At 40.2% G+C, this 22,015-nt stretch overlaps 1 protein-coding gene across 4 annotated transcripts in view; it reads right to left on the bottom strand.

The window, feature by feature from the left end:
- The window catches only part of GIGYF2 (GRB10 interacting GYF protein 2), a 120,026-nt gene extending 99,036 nt beyond the window's left edge, over nt 1-20,990 (bottom strand). For 2 of the 4 annotated variants that reach the window (XM_081052146.1, XM_081052145.1), the window contains exons 1-2: nt 20,867-20,990; nt 15,766-15,831 (exon numbers count right to left, since the gene is read on the bottom strand). The gene's annotated coding sequence lies outside the window, so the exon portion shown is untranslated. The remainder of the gene's footprint in view (nt 1-15,765; nt 15,832-20,866) is intronic. The other 2 variants (XM_081052144.1, XM_081052143.1) reach the window with 1 other exon arrangement.
- Between the last annotated feature and the right edge of the window lie 1,025 nt (nt 20,991-22,015).

Below are 22,015 nucleotides of genomic sequence, written 5' to 3'. Positions count from 1 at the left end.
ATTTATAGAAGTGTGGGAGGGGCCAAAGCCCGATTTCAGTGGGATGAGGAGTGGCTGGGAGGGAGGAAAGGAGGACTAGAAATGCAGCCAGCTCTTCATAGAACCTTAGCTGTGAAACGGTGAAGAGAAATAAACTCAAGTGGAAAGAAATTTTCCATTTTTATTTTAGATAAAAGTATCCTAATGGAAAAGTACTAATAGAATCAAAAGGTAAAGAAATAATTAGCAAAAGTATGGTGGAAGTAAAGTCTCTGAGAAGGCAGAGTGGATGGGATTTCAGAGAACAAATGGGGACAAAAAAGACTTTACTCTTATCCACTTGTGACAAGTCATATCCACATGACTTAGGATGCCTCCAAACTTATTTTTGTGGGGTTGTGTTTGTGTGTGTGTGTGTGTGTGTGTGTGTGTGTGTGTGTGATAGGAGGTTGAGGGGAATTCACATTTGACGGCCTTGAATTTCTCAGTCAAGTAGGTAAATGACAAAGGAGATAACGCTAAGGTTTGAAGGGAATTAAGAAATGGCTAGCTGCTGTGATCTACAATAGTGCTTGCTTTTTCAAAAAATGAACTTTATTTAGAAATACTTATAGATTTATAGAAATGTTACAAAGATATTACCAAAATTCCCCCCGTTTTCCCTAATGTAAACAACTTCATTACCACAGCACGTGTCAAAACTAAGAAACCAACACTGGCACATCACTATTAACAGATTATTCAGAGTTCACCAGTTTTTCCAGCAATCTCCTTGTTCTGTTGTAGGAGCTAATCCAGGAAGCCACACTGCAGTTAGTTACAGCAGTTCGGAAGGCCCCATCAAGATGAAGATGGCACCTGTCTGCATAGTTGTGGGCTTCTTTCTCCAACTTACAGCCTGCGTCTAGGAAAGAGAGAGCTCACCACACGACTGAACCAGGATTATGGGTTTGTCAGCAGTAAATGGAAGAGTAAGAGGGCAACGTGCAGGGCGCTGGCAAAAGTGTGATTTGGCACAATGGGCAAGGAGTGAAAACAGAAGAGACTTTACAAATTTGAGGTGCTGGTAATGTCGAGAAGCAGATGTAGTAGGACTAAGAATGAAAGCACCAAGAGAAGTAGAGATGGAGGTGTATCAGGAAGCAGAAGCCTGGGAGGATCGGACAGGTCATCCACATGGGCTTGGCGTCACCTTAGAATAATGGCAGAGAGGAGAGAAGACAATGAATCAAAGTGTGAGACCAGAGCCTACATCTGATGATAATGAGGGTACACATACTGTATCATCAGCATGAACTTCAGAGGAAAAGGGATTTTGCACAAAAGATGGAGGAACAATGGCTAAGGTAACTGTATGTAACCTATCACCTAAACCAGAACATGTGTGTGTGAAAAGGGTATTAATAATTACAGAGAGACAATGGGAGCCAACCAGGCTGAAGGAACAGAACAGGCACGCGAACGGAAAAGGATGAAAATCCCGATTCTGCCACTGACACACCCACCACCGTGCAGGAAAACACACTGGTAACTTCAGAGGGCTAAACGGAATGTAACATTACCAGGGCTTCAGTTACCTTAACGATGCGGAAATATCCTACAGTTTAACACATGGAGAGGTTTAACACAAACATGATACTTCAAAGACCTCAGTAGAAAAAATGAAAACTGTGAGAGATTGGGTCAAAAGAAGAAACTCAGAGTGGTGTGAAGATGAGACTACAAAAAGGATGAATAAACAGATGGACTTTCGTTTAATTCATGACAGATGATGACAATGACACATGGCATAGCAGAATTAGCAGGCCTCAAAAATTCTGAGAGTACTAGTCTTAGTTCTCTGAACTAGTCCTAGTCCTAGAATCTCTGAAATATAGGAGCACTCAAATCTTTGAGGAAGTCAGAAAAAGACGTCAAGTGGACATAATGACATTAAGTGGTCAAAATGGCATAAAGTGCTTCTGAGAGAGTGGAGCAAAACACTGTCAGTTCTGAGACCACCCTATTAGCAAATCTTTTTCATGCTGAAAGCAACTGTGACAGAGCAGGTGACAAGGCTCTCACTTCTCTCCTCTGGCCTTTTCTCTCCTTTGGCTTCTCCATTCTAGGAATAAGGGCCTCAGACAAAAGTCTACCCTCAAATTTCTCCCACCCCACCCCCACTCCAGTTCAAGCCGTTGTTTCTCAGTCTAGTTGTGTAGGACACAGCTCCCTGGCCCAGGCTGCTTTTATGAGCCTTGTGCTCCCCCTGGCTGAGGCAGTCGGTCGCCAGTCGTAGGTCAGCGACTCACAGCAGCTCACGGCAGCCCACGGCCGCACACAGCAGCTCATGCTGGCTGCTCTGGGGAGCATAGCAGCCCGCAGCTGCTCACAGCAGCCCAGCTCCAGGGAGAGCCGTTGTTCACAATCTTAGCTATAGAGGGCGTAGCTCACTGGTCCATGTGGAAATCGAACCGGCGACCTTGGCGTTAGGAGCACGGCGCTCCAACTGCCTGAGCCACCGGGCTGGCCCTATCCTCAAATTTTATAGAGTTGACTTCAAAATAGCTGAATATGTCTATATTACCACTATTTCAGACCTCATCCGTTATTCAAAATTCCTTGTAAGTGAATTCAAGTATTATATTCTTTCGGCAATTAATATTAAGAAGTTAGCCTTCATCAATAAACTGCATCCTGTATTTGACAATGAATGTGATATAATCTGTCAACTTCTTAAAAACTCTGACCTAAATTAACCCTTACTAGCAATTATTTTATCTCTGATTACTAGCATAATTATTTTTCTTTTTCTCTATATATTTTTCCAGTTTTCCTGGGTCTTCAACTTCTCTTTGGGACCTCATCTATCACTGTGTGCATAAGAGTGCATGTTCAAGGGAGAAGTGGAAAAAGATCAATTTAGCTCTTTCTTATTGTTGGGTTTGAAACAAAAAAGGGAGACCCTGGCCTCTCAGCTCTTCTAGCTACCATTTTCTGCACCCTGGCCCAGTGTCGAGGAGCTAGACAACTTCTGGGCACACACAATCATTATCAGCATGAAGGAGCTGCAGATCTGTGCAGTAAGTCCTGTCGAGACAAACAAAGCAAGGAGAGGCCAAAGCAGAGTCCATCCGGCACAGCGGCTGACAGCTCGACAGTAAATGTGTTCCCTGCCACTGCTTCCCAGAAGTCTTGATAGACTGATTAGCTAGCACTACTCAACTAACAATTCAAAATATATACTCCTTTGACAATCTCCTAAATCTCCTAAATCTTTCTTATAAAAACAATTATCTGCTACTGCAAATCTCCGTATCGTGGGTATGTAAAACTTACCCAGTGAAGTTTTAGTAAAACAAAACTATGGCAAACCTGGGATGAAGTCCAGCCAGGACTATGCAGTCTGCCAAAGACTGCACAGAGTGAGCACCAAGGAACCTGAATCTGCCCCACACTGCCTTACCTCCATTTTCTCAAAATCAGAAAAAAAGAGCTACTCCCCTAGCACTCTTCACATATACCAAATAAATGAACAGTTCTGTCCCCATTTCAGCAGCTTTATTCACAATTACCATAAACTGATATTTGGTGACTATGTTCATCAACACAAATGTCCATCAACAGATGAATAAAAAAAGTGTAGTGGAGATTCAAGGACGGTGAGCACGCGAAGGTGTGGAGAGGGGTGGTGTGACAGAGCGCGCGCTGAAGCGCCGCCCCCCTTCCCACCTGGCACCATGCATCTGTTCCACCTGGCTGTTACTGAGTTAGGTAACATTATTAAGAATGAGACAAACTATATACCACGTGCCTCCTGATACGATGCACTAAGAAGGACACAGCATCACTATGATATATTCCTGACAATAATGTATAAACTGAAACTAATCTTGAAAAATAATCAAATAAACTCAAATTGATAGACATAAAATTAATCAACTGTACTCTCAAAAATAGGTCATAAAAGACAAAGAAAGGCTGAAGAATCATCTCAAATTAAGGGAGACTAAAGAGATATAAAAACTAAGGGCAACGGAGATTCTTAATTTCACCTTGAACCAGCCAAAAATACGCTATAGGAAACATTAAAGAGACAACTGGAATAATTATTTGAACAGGAGTTATGGATTAAATAGTATTGTATTAATGTTTATGATTCTGAAATTTTCACTGTTTATGCAGAATGTTCTTATTCTTAGAAAACAACACTGAAATGTTTAGGGGTTTCGAAAAGAGCATGAAGTCTGTAATGTATTCTCAAATGGAACAAAAAAATTATGTAAAACTAAATTACATTTTAAAATATGTATATATATACATGATATATATATATGGAGAAAGAAAACAAAAAATGAATGATAAAGCAAATATGAGAAAATGTTAGAAACTGGTGACCAAATTAGATGAATGACACACAGAAAAATCTTAATTTTTTGCAATTTTTCTGTAAATTTGAAATTATTTCAAAATAAGTTTTAGAAAATTGTAGTATATTCATACAACAAAATACTCAGTAACAATAAAGGAAACAACCAACTACTGATAATCGCAGAAATATTGCATGAATGCCAAAAAAGAAGCCTACCACCAAAGAATATGCACTGTCTGATATCTGTTATATGATGTTCAATAAGTAAAATAATCAATGGTCACAGAGGTCAGAAATTGCTCACCACAGAAGTGGGACTAATGACCGGGAAGTTGAAGAGGAAACCTTTTGGGGTGCTGGAAATGTTCACTGTGTTGATCTACAGACATATGTAAAATTTTTTCCAACTATACATTTCGGATTTGTGCACATATTGACTACATTTTATACCTCAATTTTAAAAAGGTTAAAATAAATCATAAATGGTTTAGCTGGGAAAAAACAGCACAATTAAAAATATTTTAGGGGCCGGCCCAGTGGCTCAGGTGGTTGGAGCTCCATGCTCCTAACTCTGAAGGCTGCCGGTTCGATTCCCACATGGGCCAGTGGGCTCTCAACCACCAGGTTGCCAGTTCAACGCCTAGAGTCCAGCAAGGGATGTGGGCTGCGCCCCCTGCAACTAAGATTGAACACGGCACCTTGAGCTGAGCTGCCTCCCAGATGCTTCAGTTGGTTGGAGCGTGTCCTCTCAACCACAAGGTTGCCGGTTCGACTCCCACAAGGGATGGTGGACTGCGCCCCCTGCAACTAGCAATGGCAAGTGGACCTGGCCACAACTAAGACTGAAAGGACAACAACTTGAAGCTGAATGACACCCTCCACAACTAAGATTGAAAGGACAACAACTTGACTTGGAAAAAAGTCCTGGAAGTACACACTGTTCCCCAATAAAGACCTGTTCCCCTTCCCCAATAAAATAAAAAAAAATAATAAAATTAAATATATATTAAAAAAGGGCAACACAACTCTACAGGCTATATGGTTAAATTAAATCATTCCTACCACCAGAAGCCATAGGATAAATTCCCAAGTGCTGAATGTGGGATAATGCAGGCATTTAAAAAAAAACAAAACAAAACAAAACATTTTAGTGGACAGGAAGAAAAGTATTTTAAATGCAAGTCTTATGATACAAAAAAAAATCCCTATTTAAATTTTTGTCATTGAAAACACTTACACCATGTTAAATTTATCCAAAAATCTGTCCGCTCTTTAAGACCATAAACAAGTCTATATTCAAATCAAGGCAAAAGACTCAGTCTCTAAGCTAAAATATGTAGGTCTCAAAATTCATTTTTTTCCAAACTTGAGAAAAAAGCTAAGTAAAATAAAAAGGAAAAGACCAAACATGAGGGGGGAATGATATACACATCACTTATTATTGCAAAAGGCTGGAAGCAATCTTGTAAAAGCAGCATAGTCATTCAACCGACTACAGTGTACAATGACATTTGCACAAGACTGTAATTATACGTATGTTGTAAAAAGGCAAAAAGAACATAGAAACTAAGAAATATGAGGTGAGAGTAATGATTTTTTCCCTCTATTTTCATAATTTGCACAATTCTTCATTTTCTTTTGTAACAAATATATTGTAAGTCCCACAAAAGTGTTTCCCCGGACTGTTAAAAATACTTTTACAACCCCAACATAAATGTCATAGAAAGTTAATATTCTTTTGAACATTAACTCAGTTTAAAATACAATTTTAAGGTACCAAAATAAAAGGGAACTCTTCTCACACCTATTATAGCAGAAAGCACCTTTTCCTTCTATACTCATCTGATGTGACAATACCAGATCTCTTCATTGTTAAACATGAGAACATTTTTGAATAATTTTTAAAATATGATCTGTTAACATATTTACTGATGACAAAATTTCATGAAGCAAAATTAGGCTTCAATTTTTCACTTTATTACTAAACATTTAACCTAAGGAATTCACAACTTTTTTCCCCCAGAAAGTCATCAAAAGTCAAAAAAATTGTCTACCTCTATCTGGACCACACATCATACATAAAACCTTACAAAATACTATTTATTTCTATGTTAATTATTCTTTTTACGTTCTATCTTCAAAAAATATATACTCAGCTGACTTTTCTCTTCATCATAAAAGGAATTCCTAAGTTACGGTGCTGTGATAAACACTGCAATCCCCCACAATCTGAATCACTACCCATGCCATGAAACTAAGGTCAACTTTATTCCTAAGAGACCCAAACCAAGAACAACCCAAATATTCATCCACAGATGAACAAATACTGTAACAGCCTTGGAATATTCTCGGCAATAAAAAACTAATCACTGTTACCTATAGCAACTTGGATGAATCACTAAGAAATAGAAGCCAGACCCCAAAACAATACATAGTAAATAATTCCCTTTATATAAAATTCTAGAAGAGGCAAAACTATAGTCACAGAAAATAGATTAGTGCTGGGGGAGGGGAAATGACTGCAAAAAAGCAGGAGGAAATTGAGAGGGGGATGAAAATGTTACATATCTTAATTATGGTGATGGTTATACAAGTATATGTATTTGTCAAAACTCATAAAATGTACATTTAACATGAGAGTACTTAAAATGAAGGCTTTTATTGCATGTTAATTATACTTCAAAAAAGTTGATTTTAAAAACGACTAAGCTTACTAAAAGTAGACTGACCACCGCCCTCAAAAAGCAATGCATTCCATTTTACATTTTTTAGGTTAAACCTCATTCTTTAAATCTATTAAAAGAGATGGTAAAGTTTGGATAAAATTTAAGTGAGAAACACTGTCTAGAACTGTGCCGTCTTATATAGTACCCACAAGTCACATGTGGCTATATCAAGGTAAATTAATTAAAATTAACTAAATTTTAAAATTCAGCTGGGCCCCAAAGGACACCTATTACACAAGGCCTCTCTACTAAGACCTAAGACCGGGAGGCATAGCAGCCCCACCTGATATAAAAGAAACACAGGGAGGAAGCCAAAATGGGGAGATGAAGAAACATGTTCCAAATAAAAGAACAGAACAAACCTCCAGAAAAAGAACTAAACAAAATGGAGACAAGCAACCTACTAGATGCAGAGTTTAAAACGCTGGTTATAATAATGCTCAATGATCTCAGGGAGAACTTCAACAAAGAGGAGGAAACAAAAATGGAGAGAGAGAGGGCTGGCCTAGTGGCCCAGGTGGTTGGAGCGCCAGGATCCTAACACCGAGGTCGCCAGTTCGATTCCCACATGGGCTAGTGAGCTGCGCCCTCTACAGCTAAGATTGTGAACAACAGCTCTCCCTGGAGCTGGGCTGCTGTCAGCAGGCGGACCATGAGTAGCCGGTGGCCATCATGAGTGGCCCGCAGCCGGTGAGAGCTGCTGTGAGCGACTGACTGCCTCAGGCGGGGGGATCGCAAGGCTCATAACACCAGCCTGGGCCAGGGAGCTGTGTCCTACACAACTAGACTGAGAAACAATGACCTGAACCAGAGTGGGGGGAGCAGGGAGAAGGGGAGGAAAAAATGGAGAGAGAAAACGTAAAAAAGAACCAATCAGAATAAAGAATACAATAACTGAAATGAAGAATACATTACAGGGAATCAACAGCAGATTAGATGAAGCAGAGGATCGAATCAGCAATTTAGAAGACAAGGTAACAGAAAACACCCAAACAGAACAGCAAAAAGAAAAAATCCAAAAAAACTGAGGACAGTTTAAGGAGCAAGCCTCTGGGATAACATCAAGCACACCAAACAACATTTGCATTATCGGGGTACCAGAAAGACAAGAGAAAGGAATTGAGAACCAACCTATTTGAAAAAATAATGGAAAATTTCCCTAACTGGCGAAGGAAATGGATATTCAAGCCCAGGAAGCACAGAGAGAAAGTCCCAAACAAGATGAACCCAAACAGGCCCACACCAAGACACATCATAATTAAAATGCCAAAGGAAAACAAAGAAAGAGTCTTAAAAGCAGCAAGAGAAAAGCAGTTACCTACCTATAAGGGAGCCCCCATAAGACTGGCAGCTGATTTCTCAACCGAAACTTTGCAGGCAAGAAGGGATTGACAGGAAATGTTCAAAGTGATGAACAGCAAGGACCTACAACCAAGATTGCTCTACCCAGCAAGGCTGTCATTTAGAATCGAAGGACAGAGAAAGGGAAGAAAAAGCTAAAGGAGTTCATCACCACCAAACCAGTATTACAAGGAATCTTATAACTTCTTTAAGATGGAAAAGAAAAAAATATGAGTAATAAAATGGCAATAACTACATATCTATCAACAATTACTTTAAATGTAAACAGATTAAATGCTCCAATCAAAAGATGTAGAGTGTGTGAGTGGATATGAAAAAAACACCAATACATATGCTGCCTACAAGAGACTCACTTCAGATCAAAAGACACAGATTGAGTAAAGGGATAGAAAAGGCTATTTCATGAAAAATGGGAACAAAAAAAAAATCTGGGGTAGCAATACTTATACCAGTCAAAATAGACTTTAAAATAAAGGCTACAACAAGAGACAAAGGACCCAGTAATCCCACTTCTGGGTATTTATCCAGAGAAACCCTAGCGCTACTTCAAGGGAATGTGTTCATCCATACGTTCATCGCAGTGTTATTTACAATAGCCAAGATATGAAGGCAACCTGGGTGTCCCTGAAAGGATAAATGGACAAAGAAGTGGTACATACATACAATAAGAATATAACTCAGCCATTAGAAAGAATGAAATCTTGCCATCTGTGACAACATGAATGGACCTAGAGAGTACTGTGCTATGTAATATGTCAGACAGTGAAAGATAAACGTATGATTTCACTTATAAGTGGAATCTAAAGAACAAAATAAATAGAAACAAATAGATACAGAAAACATTTTGATGGCTGCCAGATGGGAGGGGGGGTTGAGGGTGGGTGCAAAAGGGGAAGGGATTAAGAAGTACACATTAGTGGTTAACAGTAGTCATGGGAATGTAGGGTACACCATAAGGAATATAGTCAATAATATTGTAATAACTATGTATGGTGTCAGATGCGTACTAGATCTATCGGGGTGATAAATGGGAGGGGGGTTGGGGACAGGGTGAAAAAGGTGAAAGGATTAAGAAATACAAATTGGAATTAACAAAATAGTCAATGGGATGTAAAGTACAGGGAATACAATAAATATTATGGTGACAACTATGTATAGTGTCAGGTGGGTACTAGACTAGTCGGAGAATCTTCTTAAATTATATAAATGTCTAACCACTACACCTGATGTAACGTACAGCATAGAAAATATAGTCAACAATATTGTGGAAAAAAATAAAATAAAATCTAGTTCCTCAAGGGGAAGGAGGGAGAGTAACTTTACCAGGGAAGAACCTGACAAGTTATCAAAGTCCACATTAACAATGACACATCATGTTGACTGTTTGTGCTCTTGATATAATGAAAATGGCACTTTACCTCTGTGGTCTTCCTTACAAAAGCCCATAACCTCAGTCTTATCAGGAGAAAAATATCAGAGAAATTCAACTAGAGAACCATTCTACAAAATAACTAGTAGTCCTCAAAATGGTCAAGAGTTTTAAAAACGGAAGTCTAAGAAAACTGTCACAGCCAAGAGAAGCCTATGGATACCTGACTAAATGTTATGTGCAATCCTCAATGGGATCCTGGAACAGAAAAACACAATAGGCAAAACTAAGGGAATCTGAATAAACTGTGGACTTCACTTAATAACAATGTGTAGATATTGATTCATTAATTGTAACAAATGTACCATAATAACAGTATTGTGGTATATATATGTATAGTATGTAAGATAGTCCTTACATACTATCTTCTCAATTTCTCTGTAAATCTAAAATTGTTTTTAAAAAAACAGCCTACTATAAAAATAATGGAATTTGAGTTGTAGTAAAAAGGTAACATTTCCATCACAGCAGAAAGTTCTATTAATAATGCTAGTGTAGAAGACTATTTTTACAGGACTATTATAAAGGCTGTTTTATAACTAATCAAAATTTATGGACAAATCTGTTTCTACCCAGCACTAAAAACCCTCAATGTTTATTCCAGTTTCTATAACAAACAATTACTTTATTTTTTAAAATGCTTTAAAAAAAAAAATCAATGCAACATATACATATAAACTAACATTGAAAACTGCTCCACTCCCCAGAGCAGCAATTCTCAAAGTCAGTCTTCCAGTCTTCTGAAACTCTTTCAAGGTATCCATGATGCCAAAACGATTTTCATAATAATACTATCACTTGCATTTTTCACTATGTTGGCACTGCACTGATCATGAAAAGCAGCGATGAGTAAAACTGCTGGCACCTCAGCATCATCCAAATAATGGCACCAAACTCTACTAGCAGTCACTGTATTCTTCACCACCATGTGCCACAGAGAAAAAGCCAGTTTTACTTAAGAATGGCCTTGACAAAGCAGTAAAAAGTACTGATTTTATTAATCTTGATCCCTGTGTAAACATGGTTTTAACATTCTACGTGATGAAATGGGAAGCATGCAGGAAGCACTTCTGCTGCATACAGAAGTCTCAAAGAAAGGCACTTAACGCAACTATTCTGAGCTGCAAGATCAACTACCTGCCTTTTTTTTTTTTCATGGAACATCATTTTGACTTGAAAGAATAGTTGACACACAAATATGGTTATCCAGACCTGGGTACAATACTTTTACAAAAATGAATGAAGTGAGACTGTCACTTCAAGGAAAACAATTGACAATACTTGTTGCCAATTATAACATTTGAGCTTTCAAACAAATACTAGAACTTTTGAAAACTTCTATTTACCAATATGAGCTTGATGGGTTTTCCAATACTTAAACTTTTCCAATATTTAAAGGCTTTTTTGATGGGTGTTAATATTAATGAGTGTGATTTTTTTGATACTGTGTAATATAAATTATCCATTAAATGTACAAGACCAAGGGATTTTAATGTATCAGAGTACAAAAGGTGCACTAATATAATTCAGATTTCACATTGCAACTAACCTTTAAAAACTATTACTTGTTTAATTTTAGTGTAATATCAAAGAATATCTGCATATATCTGAAAAAGCCCTTAAAATATTCCTCCCTTTTCTAATTACATATCTTTGTGAGGAGAATTTCCTTCATATACTTCAACCAAAGTAATAATAACAGATTGAATACAGAAGCAGGTAAGAGAATTCAGCTGCCTTCTATAAAGCAAGATATAAAAGCAATTTGCAAAAAGGTAAAATAATACCCCTCTACTCACCAAACTTTTTAGAAATGCTTTAGAAAATGGGCGTTTTTCATTAAAAACATACAGAGGATACCAAAAATATATATATACACATTTTAAGAAGGAAAAAAACCATTATTAAAATTGTAATACTCAACATATACCAATAACAAAACATGAATACAAGTCATGTGTATATATTTTGGCACCCCCGGTATTTATGTCAACATGAGATTGCTTATTATTTTAAAGCAAATTAATAAATCATTTTGAATTTCTCAATATGATAGGTGTAACTAAAATACAGATAGATGTAACTAAAGACTAAAGCTCTTTAGGGTCCTCTACGTTTTATGACGGTAAAGGAGTCCTAAGATCAAACAGTTGAGAACATCTATCTCAAAGAAAGAGGAAAAATGACAAACAAAAGAAATACATACATTAACTTAGAAGAAAGATACATACATACCCTGGAAAGGTATCAAGGGGCATAAAATACCAACGACAACAAGAACACCAATATCCAAAATGTTACACTTATTTTTTTTTAAAGTATCTAGGGCTTTAAAAATGTACCTTTGCCAAGGACAGAGAGACTTTGCACATTTTGAAATTTACGTATGATTTTTTGGTTGCCTCTGCCACTAGGCTGTAAGCCCCATGAAGACAGAACCTTGTACGTTTTGCTCATCACTGTAGATAGCCCAGCACGTGGCACAAAGTAGGTATTCAAATACTTGTTGGATTGAAAATAAAAAAGACAAAAGACTTACAAACAGAACCCACTGATGTCTCTGTTCAAATCATAAATAGGAAATTTTACACTCAAAATTTACCTATTTATGTACCATGTTTCCCCAAAAATAAGACCTAGCTGGACAATCAGCTCTAATGCGTCTTTTGGAGGAAAAATTAATATAAGACCTGGTCTTATTTTACTGTAAGACCGGGTATAATATAATACAATGTAATACCGTGTCTTCTATTAATTTTTGCTCCAAAAGACGCATTAGAGCTGATTGTCTGGCTAGCTCTTCTTATTTTCGGGGAAACACGGTAGTCGTAACAATCATAAAAGCCACTCATTGAGAGCCTATTTACTGCGCGTCAGGCATTGTATTGGGCATTTTAGATTTTTAACGTCCACGACCACCATCGGATATGCTTTACAGGTAAGGAAAATAAGGCTCCCAGCGGTTAACTTATTTATCTAAAGTTACAGGTAATAAGCAACAGAAAATTACACCCACATTTCTCTGTTTAAAACTCCACAAGCTATTCTCTACATACTGATATAGTGCTCAGTAGTGCTTGGTTACCTTTTCTCCCACACTCCCTTGCAATTTTCAGAGGAATTCATTTTGTGGAAGTCCCTTTTCTCTTTTTCCCAATCTCCCACACTCTGTTCCACTATCCTCCAACTTCCATCCTTCTGTATCACTCAGTTAGACAATACAATAAGCTCTTCGCCTAGAGAAGAGTACATATTCTCGTAACATACTATCAGAAACTTCATTAACAATGATGTAAGTAAATAAAAGACTAAAGGAGAGTGTCCGATTCCAGAACATGAATTAAAGCTCTCTGACCCACTGATCATGCAGAATGGCTTCACATCCCATTAACTCAACTGGCCATGCTTTGGGCAACACGACCTCAATTCCCAAGGGGCTAATTAATCATGAGAGCCCATGGATGTGGCAATGTCTTGAAGGCCTGAGCCATGATTTACCATTTAAAAAGTACCAAGACCGTATCTCTGCCAATTCCTTGCCAGTCTCTGCAACCAAAGAACCAATACTGAAGAGACCAGAGCTCCCAACACTTCCTCCAGGGCCAGGACAACTTGAACAAAAGGAGCTTTGTTCCCAAAGAACATACTGGTCACAATATCACTATAAGAAGTGCTACTACTGTTACTATCATTCTCCCCACTGCTTTTGAACAGTATCTAAATGTTTCTCTTTTTTGCCCCCTTTTGGTGAAAGGAGAACAAAATTAGCAACCATGAACTATTCTGAAAAAAATTACAATGCCCTAAATATTACCATGTCATCTGATCTTACCACAAGCCAATGTTTTCCAGAAAGGGATCCCAAAGCTTGTGAAAAGTTTTATATAGATTGTGGAAATCTCTTTAAACCTTACAAAGTCCTGAATAAGTTTTACCTCAACATCCAGATTAAATAAAACATACAATATAAGGACTCTTCAACCTTAAAAATGAATTCATCTGCAATCAATTTGCTAAAGAAACCGTGACTGAAAAAAAGTATCACAAAAAGTTACATTTGTGGCCTGTCATTCGATATATAACTCTATAATAGATCACTTTTATCAGAAATCTCTAGGCTTTGCATCAAAAATCTTGATATACGGGGCCGGCCCAGTGGCTCAGGCAGTTGAAGCTCCATGCTCCTAATTCCGAAGGCTGCCGGTTCGATTCCCACATGGGCCAGTGGGCTCTCAACTACAAGGTTGCCGGTTCAACTCCTCGACTCCCACAAGGGATGGTGGGCTGCGCCCCCTGCAACTAGCAATGGCAAATGGACCTGGAGCTGAGCTGTGCCCTCCACAACTAAGACTGAACAACTTTACAACTTGAAGCTGAACTGCACCCTCCACAACTAGGATTGAAAGGACAACAACTTGACTTGGAAAAAGGCCTGAAAGTACACACTGTTTCCCAATAAAGTCCTGTTCTCCTTCCCCAATAAAATCTTTAAAAAAAAAAAAAAAAGACAGTTTCCTCTCTCCTCTTCACCTCTCCCCATTAAAAAAAAAAAACTTGATATACTAATATACTAACATATGATTTAACTGATAATAAAAATTACTTAAGCAATTGTCACCAAATGCATACAATCTACAAACAAAAATAAACAGGACTTCAAAATGTCCATTAAAAAAGAGTTTGCTTCTGTATCACCTAATACTGCTAGAATACAAAAACATATGAGCACAAGTTTATATTGTCTCACCGATCCTTTACTGACTGCTACCATTCAAATAACGTGAATATAGATTCACATACAGAAGTCTCACGCTTCAAAATTCTCTTTGGCTTCCTAACACCCAAGTGTCGCTTAGTGCTGTAAAAGTACCCAGAAATTAAAATTTATAAAAGCAATCAATGAAAAATAAATAACCATTTATTTTTTCCACTAAGCCTCCCATTTCCTTATGTTCTTTTGCTAAACCTTTACCCCAGCCGCTCATCTGAACCCCCCAAATCAAGAGCTTTTGTTAAAACACTGCACTAGGAAGTTCCAACAAGGATATTTGGTGAGACCTACTGGGTCTCATTTACCAAAAGATATGCATATATTTTTAACACTTCAGGACACAAATTGAAACTGCTGAGCTATATACAGGAAATTTTTCTAGGGAAGAAAAAACATCTAGAAGCTTCTGTGGGACTCTGACTAGAATAGCCAACACACCACCTTTTATGAGACCTTCCCCCTCTCTTAGGAGTAGGATCCTTCAACTAACAAGTGTTTATTTCTAGATCCCAACTTCATGACCATACTAAATGGTACAATGATGGAGAACTGGACCAAGTTCAACCAATCAAATTTTCCCTCCTAGGAATTTGAAATTTGGACACTGAGCTAGTAACCAGTTAGCTAGTGGCACTAGAACCTGAATTCATATGTGGCTCCAGGAATGAACTGGCAATTTCCTCCGATGTGTTTGTTAAAGCATAGAAGGTCAGGCTTTGGAAAGACAACTAAAGCAGGATAAAAAGAGACAAGAAAGGACATGACTAGCCAGAGGGGAGAAAAGTCCTGACTGGACAACCTTGGCTTCTAAATGCTTCCCAGTTTCTAATTCGCGTCCTTCATGAAGCCAACTGCTCTTGGGTTAAGATACGTCCTTACCCCTACCCCCAAAGCATTCCTTTTCCTGTTTCATGCCATCAAAAAAATCCTTACAATAGTTTAAGACACAAATTTATAACAGGACCAATGCGGTAAAGGTATGATTATTCTGATGATTCATAAGAGATCTGAGCAGCACCTGGGAAATTGTTTCCATTCACTGTCTATAAGTTCAGATGAAATAACAGGACAAAAATAACCAAAACCTTAAAAGTAAAAATCATCTGTTTGCGTACGCCTCAGCTTTGTACCCCCGTTCAACACTCACCTGTTCAAAAGTTCTTCTGCTTCACAGCAGGAGGTTTGAGCAGACTTTGTTCAGGTCCTTTTAACACTGTAAATAATAAAAGTATTACAGTAAATGACCCAACAATCTCCTAGGAAACTTTAAAAACATAATTTTTATCATGAATATGTTTTACTGGAAATAGAGTCCAAACCTGGTTAAAATATTAGAATTACCTGGTGTGCTTACAAACCAGATTCCCTGTCCTTAGAAACCAGATTCCCTCTCTAGAGTCTCTCTCAGTAGCTGTTGAGTGGGACTGAAAAAAAATGTATTTTAACAAAACTTCTAAGTGATTCTGATGAAGCTGACAAATAAGCACCACTATAAGGTTTCAGGAAAGTGATCTGGAGTTTTCATTCAAAACCACATTATAGGAATTTGGGATTAACTTTTTAAAGATAGCTAACAGAAAAATGACAGCCAGCAACATAGCAATACAATAATATGTTCTCTATGCAAATAATCAAGGAGCCCCAGGAAGTCTGATCACTGCGAAATCTCCAAAGAGCAAAGCTCCAGGTGTGCTGTCAACTGCAAAATCACAACCTTCTTTTAATGCTGTTGAGACAGTATCTTCAAAATCCACAAGATGGTGGTATTACAAATGACAAGGAATGGACTGAACCCCAACAGCTTCAAGTGGTTTCTTAGCTATAATCAAATGCTTTGAATGCTGCTTCTAAAGAGTCAAAATACAGTAATTAAAAATTATAAAGTTGACAATTTTACTAATAGCAAGAAAGCAACTTGACAAAGCCACTTCTGCCTTTGATTTAATTTTGGGGAAAAAATAGCTGTTATAATGTCCAAAAGGTCATCCAACTTTACCCACTGCTCTCTACTTTTTATAAAGGCAGGCATAATAAATAGAGGGGAGAACTAGGTAATAAAACAAACTCTCCTCTGGTTCCAACTCGAGAACAAGCTCTAGGGTATCTACTTTTGTAAGTATAAATTAAGTTCAAGGGGAAGCCGGATGGCTCAGTTGGTTAGAGCACGAGCTTTCAACAACAAAGTTGTGGGTTCAATTCTCGCATGAGATGGTGGGCTGTACCCCCCCCAACTAGACTGAAAACGGCGACTGGACTCGAAGCTGAGCTGCGCCCTCCACAACTAAATTGAAGGACAATGACTTGAAGCCGATGGGTCCTGGAAAAAGCACACTGTTCCCCAATATTCCCCCAAAAAAATTTAAAAAAAGAAAATCTTGCTTTAAAAAAAAAATAAAGTTGAAGTTCAATGAAACTCTGTAATTGACAAGAAAATATGAAATTGTGGTCCTTACTCAATTACTTAAAGTAGGGAAGGTTGCAATACTTTGAAAATATTTTTATAAAATTAATTTTGGCCACAAAGGGAATATCCTTTGATTTTCAAACCTCTCCACTCTTCTCCTTCAACCTCACACAAAATTATGGATAATTCAACAAAGGTATCATTTTGTATTCCTGCATAATTAATTTAGTATATTTATCAGTCATCTGAGAGCATATAAATATAAAAAAAATTCTAATCTGGCCAAGAAAAATTGGGATTCTAAGCATAAGTAAGCTTGCCTATGGAGTAAAAATCTACTTATATTTTTAAAGCTACGTAATTCTTCAGCATTAAAAATAAATGGAAATCATACAACTTTATCACCATAAAATCCTAATGGGGGGGGTCAAGAAGGGAAAAAAAGCCTGATTCAGAGCTTTATAATGATGACCAAATGATAAGACAATTCAAATTGCTGAAGAAAAATGGACATTTAACCTGCCTCTAAGATACCTGGATTAACACCAACATTGGCTATAGAGTCCACCTAATGATCTAATGGTCCCACTATAATCTATAAGAAATAGAATAAAACAGAAAGTACTGAAAATTTACTCAGCCAGGGCTAATGGAGTCAGTTTCTGAAAAAAGGCACAGAGATCCTTTAGGAGGGCAAGGGTAAAGGGACAGTAATCTTTTCACCCAAAAAGATTCTCCTAGATAGCAATCACTATCAATAGTGTTATCTTCCAGCGTGAAGGTCAACAAAAAGAAAATAGACATATGGAGTAGTAAAGTGCAGAGTCATGGGAACATATGAGCTGGTAAGACATCAAACACATTATCATTTGAAAATGTCACTTCAAAAATTCCACAAAAGAACAGGAGGGAGAAAGGTGATTCATTTAAAACACTACCCTACCTACTATCATCACTGTATCTTTTAGCCAAGGAGGTTGTAATTCCTATGTTCTCATGCTTTTCAGGCAACCATATGACAAATTATTTTTCATACATGCATCACAAGTAAAAGCATTTCAAAAGCAAAATATTAAATTCCTACGGTAAATTAACATGAAAGAGGACATTTATGAAAGCTCAGTAATAAGAATACGGAGATAAGCTGAAGGAAATCAGAAAAAAATGTTCTTTCAATGAGAAAGTCTACTGAGTATCAAATTAATTGGAGAACTAGTCTGAAAGGTAAAAGTGGAGGAATGAAAAACTCAGCACAAAAAGTTCTATGCATGTACCCTGTTTCCCCGAAAATTAGACCTAGCCGGACACTCAGCTCTAATGTGTTTTTTGGAGCAAAAATTAATATAAGACCCGGTATTATATTATATTATACCCGGTCTTATATTACAGTAAAATAAGACCAGGTCTTATATTAATTTTTGCTTCAAAAGACACATTAGAGCTGACTGTCCAACTAAGTCTTATTTTCAGGGAAACAGGGTAAAATGCTATAAAACATATAAATATTAGTGGAAGAGTCCCTGAAGAATTTAAAACGAGGCTGGACAGCAAAGAAATAATTAAAAAGAATTTGTCACTAACCACATTAAGGACAACATGAGTTAACACATTGATTTCATTTTTCTTCCAGGTTATATCCCTTAATGACCTGTGTCTAAACTTCAAAGGAAAATCATTTGCCTACATTTTCAAATATTCTGTGGTATCTCAAAGATCCCCTTCTTAGACAGCAATTCTTTTTTTAAGATCCCTTTAGGCAGTTGATCATCGATCTCATGTGAAAACAATTTCATGACAACTTCCTGATATACGTTCTAGGAGCATCTTGAATTTTTCCAAATTGGGGGGGCAGGGAGGGTTATGTGGAGGGAGGGGGTGGGGCACACTGGCCCAAATTTCCAGAATCTGATATCTGATTCCCCTAAGAGTCACAGAGATGTGGGAAAAGATTCCAGGCCACTGAATAAGCCCCTGTCATCTTAGTACCAGTGAACTGGGTGCACATTTCCGACTACCCTCCCTCTCACTCGAGCCTCTCCGGCTAGGCCAGCCTCGCTCCGCAGCCACACCGGTCTGCTCCCACTTCAGTCTCTGCCTCAGGGTTTTTGCCCTCACTCTGTAGCCTGGAGCATTCCTCCTCCACAGAGCTGCCGGAATAGTTCCTTTACCTGTATCAGGTCTTTTCTCAAATATTAGCTTTTCCATGAGGCCTTCCCAGGACACTCTACTTAAAATTAACCCCTCCCCGGACTCCCTAGTATCCTGTCTCCCTGTCTCATGTTTTCCCACATCACTTACCACTAACTATATATTTTACCTAAGTATTTATTTGTCTAGAAATGAGCTCCGTGGAGACAGGAATTTTTGGTCTGTTTTGCTCGCAGCAACCAACAGGGCAGCCGGGTCTCAATGTTTGTCAAATAAATGAATGGTGGCACGTGGTCCCTTCTCCCTCTTCAGTCTCAAAAACTGTACAATGTTTCGTCAAGTACAGAAAACGTGTGAAGCCCTTTCTTTTCTAGTGAATCACTCCCACCAGCAGGGTATTGCTCCGTGTTAAATATCAAAGGAACCACTGTGTGACATTTTTCCAGATACGTGCCACTTAAAATTTTTTTCTAGTGTCCTCAACCGATGTCAACATCTGATGTAACAGAAAAGTACACATTCCAGTCTGGGCACTCTGAAAGCTGCTGCACGAATGAGCAAAACGCATGAAAACATCAATGAATGACAGAACGCATTTATGTTCTAAGCAAAATGGACAAACTCCGCCAGGCCAGAGCTGTCAGTTATTAGAATGATGAGAGTTAATGTACAGACAGGAGGACAAGCAAAAAAACAAACAAAAAAAAAAAAAAACCGGTTTTAACCTAGGAGCCTGGAAAAGAAACCCTGCGGGAGGAAAGACCGCCTTGCCTGCCCCCGCCCTGGGCATCGCGACTGCTCCCGCTCCCAGGCACGCAGCGTGGGTAAGAAGTTGCTCACGAGTTCTGGCCCCTTCCTCCATTTCCCGCAAGTTAAACGGGGACGCTTACCTTTCTCACAGAGAGAAGCGCTTCAGCGCTTTGACTTTCAGGAAAGGAAGGATGTTTTAAAAGCACAGGGCGCGAGGCCAAGGCCAGGCAGAACCCCTGCCGCCCCACCGCGGTCACAGCGCGCTTCCCTCCCCGGCCTCCCCCGGCGGCCCGACGCACGCTTCGGCCCCACGACGGCGGCGTCCCGGAGGCCGACCACGGGGGCCAATGCCCACCTGAGCCCGACGCGGGCGTCCGGCGCCAGCGCTGCCCCGGGCTCTCCCCTCCCGACCCGTCCCGGGTTCCGAGCACGGCCACCCCCGCCTCAGGCCGGGCCCACCCCCGGGCCCCAGCCACGGAAGGATCCTCCCGGCGCCGACGCCAGGTGTGGGGAGGCGGGCCGGCCGGCGCCGCGGGCAGCCCGGGCAGCGAGGCGAGCAGGGCGAGCCCTCCGGCCCTGGAAGCCGGCCTGACACTGCCCGCTCGCCAACATCTGCCCTCTCTCGGCTCCCCGCCGCGATGCCAACGGGCCCCGGAGGAGGGGGCACCTCGGCTCCGAGGACGGGATGCGCCCGGGCCCGGCGTGCCCCCCGCCGGGGAGGAGGCTCCCTCCGGCCCCGCACCTGACCTGTCCCCTCGCCTGACGCCCGCGCCGGCCGCGGCCGCTGCCGGGGCGGCCTGTGGGTGTCCATGCGGCTGGGCAAGGTCCGCCGGAGCGGCGGGGACGCGAGCGCGGGCGGCAGGCCTCGGCGGCCCGAGGCGTGGGGCGGCGGAGCCAGGGCGCGGAGCAGAGCCGGGCAGGGGAGCGAGACGGAGTCGCTGGTTACCTGCGGTCCGGGACAGGGAGTCTCTCACAACCCAAGTCAGTCCTCAGCTTCAACAACACAAGATGGCCGACACGTCGCCACGCACGTCACGTGACAGCGCGCGCTCCGCCACGCCCCCGGCTCCGCCCTCTCCTCGCCTCGCCTCGCCTCCCTCCCGGCTCATCCAACCTCCCACGACATCCTTCCTTTCCGCTGCGTCCCGCCCTTCTTCCCCGACACGCCCCTGCCGGAGCCCCGGATGTGGAACTGGAGGAGGCGGGGCAGCGCCTGGACGCAGTCGCCTGCGGGTGGCTGGGCCGGGGCTTCCTACCTGCCCTTGGGTTGAGTGGAGTTGGTGTCCAGGTTTGGACCCGAGCCTGGCACCCTGTGACTCCCCGGCCTGTGCGCCCAATCCAGAACCTGTTTGCAGTTCAAAAAGTTCTGCATCACCTAGGAGTCGATATTCCAAACTAGAACTTTTCCATAGATTTTCATTCAGCATTTTCCTGCCCGCTTGCCATCATAGACAAAACGGGGAAGCGAGAAAAGCCAAAATTCAAAGCAGTTTCTCTACATATTCACGGTGCTGGCAAAACTGGGAATTCATTCTAGAGTCTTGGAATGTGACAGCTGGAAAGGACTTCGGAGCTCTGACCCCCTCTTACTGCATCCAGGGTTATGACCCTTTTGCTTTAAAATCTCCCATTTGACGGTTGCCAGCTAAAATACAGGATGCCCAGTGATATTGAAAAACAAATTTACACTACAGAAGTATTTATTGTTTTTCTGAAATTCATAATTAATTCGGCGTCCTGTATTTTTATTTGTCACATCTGGCAACTCTGCCCTTCTCAGGTCATCCCATTCTTTCCTTGTGCCTACAGCCTCTTCCCTTTTTACAGGATCCTTTTCATCAGCTTTTAAAAATACTAAAAAGGTTCTTCTGTCGTAAAAGTTAATGTTAAAAACTCCGATTCCTCCTCCAAACACTTCCCTACCTCTCTGTTCCCTTTCAAAGCCAAATTGCACCAAAAAAAAAAAAGTTGTTTGTAAGCACTTTTCCAATTTCCATACCCGGCAAGCAATCATCAACCATTCCATTGGGGTCTGTATCCTGACCCATCATCCACCTACTGCTTGCTCTAAGGACACCTCCACCTACAGGTTGAT

Source organism: Rhinolophus hipposideros, assembly GCF_964194185.1.
Source record: "Rhinolophus hipposideros genome assembly, chromosome: 6".
In the NCBI taxonomy this organism is placed as follows: domain Eukaryota; kingdom Metazoa; phylum Chordata; class Mammalia; order Chiroptera; family Rhinolophidae; genus Rhinolophus; species Rhinolophus hipposideros.
Note: the sequence above shows the minus strand (reverse complement) of the source record. Positions and strands in the feature narration are given on the sequence as shown.